We start from the raw sequence: 8,149 nt of genomic DNA, 5'->3' as shown, positions 1-8,149 counted from the left end.
CTTATGTTTCCCTCTCACTTTTATTTTATTATCTTCTTGAAACCTCATATCAGTTCAATCCACTTGTGATTAGGTCTCTCTCTCTAACTAGCTATAAACTACTTAAAGGCTGGAGAAGCCCCAACTCATTGTATCTCTTTCTCATCTTCCAGTACTCATCCTAGGACTGTGCCTTACATTTGATAGCTATTGAAAATTATTTGCAGGTTTAATTTTGATCCTGAGGTGGGATTAGATGAGGCCTTTCATCTCAGCTTAACCCCTAATGTTAACAGCAGGGTCACTCAGGGGGAAACTCAGACCAAGAACGAGGACCAGAAACCAAAACCTCAGAGTCAAGATGAATGCAGTGCTGAGGAGGTGATGGGCCCCGAAAGGGGCTGTGTTCACTGACCACAGTCTGGCTGGTTTAATCAGGATGTGACCCTAGAATGAATGAAGTTGGAAGAAAAGAAGGATAATTTTGATTCAGAATTTAAAATTCCTTGCCTGGAAGGAAAGTAGTTCTTAGTATTAGACATCTAGTTCACCATCCGGACAAGGCAATGGCACCCCACTCCAGTACTCTTGCCTGGAAAATCCCATGGATGGAGGAGCCTGTTAGGCTGCAGTCCATGGGGTCGCTAAGAGTCGGACACAACTGAGCGACTTCACTTTCACTTTTCACTTTCATGCATTGAAGAAGGAAATGGCAGCCCACTCCAGTGTTCTTGCCTGGAGAATCCCAGGGACAGGGAAGCCTGGTGGGCTGCCGTCTATGGGATTGCACAGAGTCGGACACGACTGAAGTGACTTAGCGTAGCATAGCATAGTTCACCATCACAGCCTAAATGAATAGTTCCTGAAAAGTCAAGGGTGGGCTGACATTACACCTCTCTCCAAAGATAACAGGGAAAGCCACAAAAACTCTATCTATCTGGGTGACAGAGCAATCTCGGCACCAAAGGCTATGGTTTGGGAAAGGGAATGGGATGACTTTGGGGCTTTACTGATGGGGCATCAATTTGTGAAGTAAAAATGGGTCAGGCCACATCATCGCTCATTCCAGGAGGCATCATTCAGATGGCAGTCTCTGTGAACCTCCTGTGTGCCAACTTCAAATGAGTCTTTGAAGGGGAGACTGACTGACAACCCACTTGCTCCAGATGTATTTCAGGTATGTGGAGCTCATGGGGGCCACGGGTGTTGTAGCTAGTACATAATGCTGGAACTCGCTTTATGGGTCTAATTAGGGTTTATGACAAAACAAACAACAAACAAAACCCTGCATTATTAACTCAAAAATAAGAGCTCAAGTTACAGTTATTTTACATGTGCCTTACGTATCCACCAGCAGAAGCTAAAATCCCTTCTTCATTTTCTACAACTCAAAAGATTATTTATTTTTGGAGATTCACCCTCCCATCAACAACAACAATAAAAAGAGCTTAAGAAGAGGTGGCAAGAATACACAGAGGGACTATACAAAAATGACCTTTTATACAAAAATGAACTTTTATACAAAAATGAACTATACTTAATGACCCAGATAACTGTGATGGTGTGGTCACTCACCTAGAGCCAGACATCCTGGAGTGTGAAGTCATCCTTAGGAAGCATTACTATGAACAAAGCTAGTGGAAGTGATGGAATTCCAGCTGAACTGTTGCAAATCCTAAAAGATAATGCTGTTAAAGTGCTGCACTCAATATGTCAGCAAATTTGGAAAACTCAGCAGTGGCCACAGGACTGGAAAAGGTCAGTTTTCATTCCAATCCCAAGGAAGGGCAATGCCAAAGAATGTTCAGACTATTGTACAATTGTAGTTCTTTCACATGCTAGCAAGATAATGCTCAAAAGCCTTCAAGCTAGGTTTCAACAGTATGTGAACCAAGAACTTCCAGATATACAACCTAGGTTTAAGAAAGGCAGAGGAACAAGAGATCAAATTGCCAACATTTGTTGGATCCCAGCAAAAGCAAGGGAATTCCAGAAAACCATCTACTTCTGCTTCACTGACCACACAAAAGACTTTGGTGGATCACAACAAACTGTGGAAAATTCTTAAAGAGATGGGAGTACCAGATCACCTAACCTGCCTCCTGTGAATCCTGTATGCAGGTCAAGAAGCAACAGTTAGAACCAGACATGGAACAACAGACTAATTCAAAATTGGGAAAGGAGTATGACAAGGCTGTATATTGTCACTCTGTTTATTTAACTTATATGCAGAATACATCATGTGAAATGCCAGGCTGGATAAATTACAAGCTGGAATTAAGATTGCCAGGAGAAACATCAACAACCTCAGATACACAGATGATGTAACTCTTAGTAGAAAGTGAAGAGAAACTAAAGAGCCTCTTGATGAAAGTGAAAGAGGAGAGTGGAAAAGCTGGCTTGAAACTCAACATTCAAAAAATGAAGATCATGGCATCTGGTCCCATTACTTCATGGCAAATAGATGGGGAAACAATGGGAACAGTGGCAGATTTTATTTTCTTGGGCTCCCAAATCACAGTAACTGCTGCCATGAAATTAAAAGATGCTTGGAAGAATAGCTATGACAAATCTAGACAACATATTAAAAAGCAGACACATCACTTTGCTTACAAAGGTCCATAGAGTCAAAGCTATGGTTTTTCCAGTAGTCATGTATGGATGTGAGAGTTGGACCATAAAGAAGGCTGAGCACTGAAGAATTGATACTTTGAACTGTGGTTCTGGAGAAGACTCTCTAGAGTTCCTTGGACTGCAAGGAGATCAAACCAGTTAATCCTAAAGGAAATCAAACCTGAATATTCATTGGAAGGGCTGATGCTGAAGCTCAAACCCCAATATTTTAATCACCTGATGCAAAGACCTGACTCACTGAAAAAGACCCTGATGCTGGGAAAGACTGAGGGCAGAAGGAGGAGAGGCAGAGGATGAGATGGTTGGATAGCATTACCCATTCAATGGACAAGAATTTGAGCAAACTCCCGGAGAAGGAAATGGCACCCCACTCCAGTGTTCTTGCCTGGAGAATCCCATGACAGAGGACACTGGTGGGCCTCTGAGGTCCATGCGGTTGCACAGAGCTGGGTACCACTGAGTGACACTTTCACTTTCACCAGGAGATAGTGAAGGACAGGGGACTCTGCAAAGGGTCATTCCTGACTTAGGGACTGAACAAGAACCACAGCAGCAACAACAAGCCTCCCATCGTGTCTCTAAGGGGCCCAGAGGCCCTGGCATTCCCCTGATACAGGAGAGGAAAAACTGGTTTCCTCTCCATTTTAGGTTCACTGCCTGGGGCCCTGTAAATTAGATTGATAAAGGAGAGATTAACAAGAGAAAACAAACGCAAGTTTATTAATCAACTTTATTAAGGTGTGAATGGTACATACACAGAAGAGCCCTCAATGATGAGGAACTCAAATTGGTGGTTAGAACTTGGGCTTATATAGTATCTTCAAAGTAAATTTTTGGAGAAGTGACAAGACAAAGGAAAAGGACTTTGAGCTTCTAAGGCAGCAGTTGCAGGAAGGTGAATATTAATATATGCATGAACTAATGGGGGATAGGGTTGTTTCAGTAAAGTTTGTGATGCAGATTCCCTCTGGTGACATTTCTGGGCTAATAAGGGTCCAGAGTTGTGATTTACCTCTGTTCTTCTTGAACAGGGAATGGGGACACCTTTACGAATTTATGTCCTGCTTCTGGGCAAGTAGGGAGAGGAAGGAAGAGAGCTTTTTTGTGTCTGCTTCTTCTCAGTTGCCTTCAGCTCAAAATCATTCTTATGCCAAAGTGGCATATTTGGGGGCAGTGCATGCTGCTACCCTCATAGCTCTATGAGTAGGCTCCCGGCTCCCCATCCTCGGTCACCACTGCAGTACCTTAATTTCCACTTCATTGAACTTCTCTGGGGACTGTGAGCCATCACCTAGTGCCAGCTGCCTTGATCACACAGGATTCTCAGACTCTGGGAGGTGATGTCACCCTCTGTGCCCAAACTCGTGTATACCGGAGGTAGTCAGTCTGGGATGATCAGATAGTGTCAAAAGACATGTGAACAGGCAGGAGGAAGGAGAGAACCCCCAAGGCTCACCTCAGTCCTCCTGATGGCCGTGTGTGTGGATTAGGGGCCCTAGGACACAGCTGCTGTTGCAGTGGCTGCCCTTTGCCAAGTGTTGAAAATAACGATCATGCCTCTATTCCGGTCCTCTGTTGCTGAGAATTCAGAACTAATTATAAATATGCTCAATGATCGTTTATCCCAAACCTTAATATTTGTTCTCTTCTCTGCCCTACCCTAATCTGGGGAGTGAGTAGAGTATATCTGAGATAAATGGGCTGGGAGAAGTCAAGAGGAAACTGCTGAAAAGCTGATTTTCCAGTTTGGCTGGCCAGTAGATTGCCAGCCCCAGCTACTCTCCCCTCCTCCCAAAACTTGACTGCCCATAGATCAGAAATTACACTGTTACTCATTTCATTGGAGGGAATTGACTGGTTTGGTGGAGGAAGACTGTCAAATAAACGCTCAGCAATTGTTTATAAATTCGTTTAGATTGCTTGACTACATAGGAGTCAGGATGATCTTTATAGAAGGTGATGAAATTATATACTAGGATTAAAACAACCACATGAATAAAGCTGTTTATAAGCAGACACCAACAAAGGTGTTTTTTTCCCCAGCCTATGGGAGAAAAAAAATTATAGTTGTAAAAATTTAACCTTTATTCCTTTGTAACTTTCCACAGATTGAGAAGATAGGGCGTTGCCTGAACAACAGCAACAAAATTTTTCAATCTAAGAACAGAGTTTTGAATTGAGATAATCATAAGGGTTTTGAATGCTCATCCCCGCGTAGGAACTGCTTTGAGCTATAGGACAGGCAGCAGCCCCAAGTGGCTCACTTTGCCGTGGTTTTGTTTGCACTGAAGACAGCAGAGGAGAGGAGGAGATGTCGCCCTGGAGGAGTGAAGAGACTCAGCGTGTCCTCTGCTGCGTCCTTCGTTCCGCCCTGTGCAGGCCTCGAGACCTCTCCTTTCTCCCGCCAGTAGGGACTGCATTAACCAGCACAAGCTGCCATCACGAAATACTAATGAACGGGTGGCTTAGACAAATGTATTTTCTCACAGTTCTGAAGACTGAGAAGTCCCAGATCAAGGTCCAGCAGGGTCGGTTTCTGATAAAGACTCTCTTCCTGGCTGCCTTCTCCCTGTGTCCTCACAGGGTGGGGAGAGAGAATAAGCTCTCTGGTGTCTCCTGTTACATAAACTTATCAGGGTCCCACCCTTATGACTTCATTTAACCTTAATTACTTTATTACTCCAAATGCAGTCACACCGGGAGGTAGGGCTTCAACATATGAATTTAGAGGGGCACAATTCGACTCATAGCATTCCACTCTTAGCCCCCCAGATTCATGTCTTATTGCCTGCAAAATACATTAACTGGAGTGGGTTGCCATTTCCTTCTCCAATGCATGAAAATGAAAAGTGAAAATGAAGTCGCTCAGTTGTGTCCGACTCTTAGCGACCCCATGGACTGCAGCCTACCAGGCTCCTCCCTCCATGGGATTTTCCAGGCAAGAGTACTGGAGTGGGGTGCCATTGCCTTCTCCGAACTCCATCCCAATAGCCCCCAAAGTCAGCTTATTCCAGTATCAACTCTGAAGTTTAAAGTCTCAGATAAATGTCATCCAAAGCAGGTATGCATGATGCCTGAGGGGTAAAATCATCCTAAGGCAAAATTCTTCAGCTGTGATCCTGGTGTGTGCGTGCTATGTAGCTTCAGTCCTATCTGACTCTGTGTGACCCTGTGGACTGTAGCCCACCAGGTGCCTCTGTCCATGGGGATTCCCCAGGGAAGAATACTGGAATGCATTGCGGTTCCCTTCTCCAGGGGAACTTCCTGACCCAGAGATCAAACCTGCATCTCTTATGTCTCCTGCATTGGCAGGCGGGTTCTTTACGGTTAATGCCACCAAACCAGACAATTTATGCGCTTCCAAACTACAATGGTGGGCAGGCATAGGAGAGACATTCCCATTCCAAATGGGAGGAATCCAAAGGAAGAAATGGTTGGTGGGTCCCAAGCAAGGTAAAGTTCATTGGCTCTTAAGGTTTGCAATGATCCACTTTTGCTCAGTGCCCTGTCTGCTAGACCCACTGGGGTGGCTGTCCTGCCTTCAGGACCCACGGCAGCAGTAGTTCCACCTTCACAGCTCTGGTACTGGGGCTCCTGCCCCCAAGGCTCTGGGCAGCTCCACCCTGCCCCCAAGGCTCTGGGCAGCTCCACCCTGGAGGCTGTCTGTTCTGTTGAAACCAAGACGATAGCCTCACCCTTTGAAACCAAGGAGGCAGCCCTAAAGAACTTTGAATTACCTGAGCAGTTATTCTTCCCTTTTTTTGAAGACTAGGAGACATTTACAGCCTAACAGCCCTATGCTCCTCTTCTTAAAACCTAAAAAGTCCAATAGCCTTCCTTCATTTTATTTCATTTTCTCTGTCTCCTTTAGTTCACGTTGACAGTGTCTTTCCAGGTACAAGTGAAAATAAGTGAAACTCGCTCAGTCATGTCCAACTCTTCATGACTTTTTGGACTGCAGCCCATCAGGCTCCTCTGTTCATGGAATTCTCCAGGCAAAAACACTGGAGTGGGTTGCCATTTCCTTCTCCAGGGGATCTTCCCGACCCAGGGATTGAACCCGGGTCTCCTGAATTTCAGCTGGACTCTTTACCATCTGAGCCACCAAGGAAGTCAGGTTTAATCAGGTACAATCACATCTATATTCCTGGCTTCTGCTGAGATGAACTGAGTATGTCCAGGAATTACATCCATGATCACTTTATCAAATGGTTGTTCATGTACCCTTAGGATTCTCTTGGCAACAAAGTTTCTCTTTCTCTCTTTGTACAACATGAATAGGATAATTTTCCAAATCTTGACGTTCTGGTTCCTCTTTGCCTAAGAGGTCGAGCAGAGGTCCCACCTCCACAGCTCTGATACTGGGGTTCTTCAGTTCATCTCTCTCCTTTCACATTTTACTATGAGTTAGGAGGAATCAAGCCACTCCTTCAATACTTTGCTTGAAAATCTCCTCAGTTAAATATCCAACTTTATAGTTCATAAATTCTGCTGCTACTGCTAAGTCGCTTCAGTCATGTCCGACTCTGTGCCACCCCATAGACGGCAGCCCACCAGGCTTCCCCGTCCCTGGGATTCTCCAGGCAAGAACACTGGAGTGGGTTGCCATTTCCCTCTCCAATGCATGAAAGTAAAAAGTGAAAGTGAAGTCACTCAGTCGTGTCCGACCTTCAGTGACCCCATGGACTGCAGCCTCCCAAGCTCCTCCATCCATGGGTTTTCCAGGCAAGAGTACTGGAGTGGGGTGCCATTGCCTTCTCTGAAGTGTGGCCATGGTTTTTGCCACTTTGTAACAAGGATAACCTTTCCTCTAATTTCCAACAATATGTTCCTTATTTCCATCTGAAATCTCACCAGAATCACCTTTAAGTTCTAATTCAAGTCCAAAGGCCTGAGAACCCAGAGAATTGATGACGTAACTTTCAGTTGAAAAGTTGGCAGGCTTGAGACCAAAGAAGAGCTGATGTTTCAGTTCAAGTTCAAAGACAGGAGAAGACCAACGTCCCAGCTGAAGGCTGACAGGCCTGAGGAGTTTCCTCTTTAGCATTTTGTTCTATTCAGGTCTTCAACTGATTGGATGAGGCCCGTTCACATTAGGGAGGACAATCTGCTTTACTTAGTCTATCAATTCAAATGTTTACCTCATCCAGAAACACCCTCACAGACACAATCAGAATAATGTTTTACCAAATGTCTGGGTACCCATGTCCCAGTCAAGTTGGTCCAGAAAATCCCTACCACAGAGATCATCCAAGGAGGTCATAATAGAATTTTAAAGCCTTTCCCTTAACAAGCTTTCACTGAGGGACTTCCCTCGTGGTCCAGTGGTTGCAGCTACTGAGCCCATGCATCTGGAGCCCTTGCACCACAACCAGAGGGCCTGCATGCTGCAACAAAGTTCCCTTGTGCTGCAAGTAAGACCTGATGCAGCCAAAAATAAATAATAAGTGAATATCTTAAACACACACACAAACAGCCTTTGATGGGGTATATGCTAGGTAAAAGGTCCCATTTCTTAAGACTTGATTCCAAGCAG

Source organism: Bos indicus, chromosome 16, assembly GCF_029378745.1.
Source record: "Bos indicus isolate NIAB-ARS_2022 breed Sahiwal x Tharparkar chromosome 16, NIAB-ARS_B.indTharparkar_mat_pri_1.0, whole genome shotgun sequence".
Taxonomy (NCBI): Eukaryota; Metazoa; Chordata; class Mammalia; order Artiodactyla; family Bovidae; genus Bos; species Bos indicus.
The sequence above is the reverse complement of the archived record's forward strand: the minus strand, read 5'-3'. Positions refer to the sequence as shown.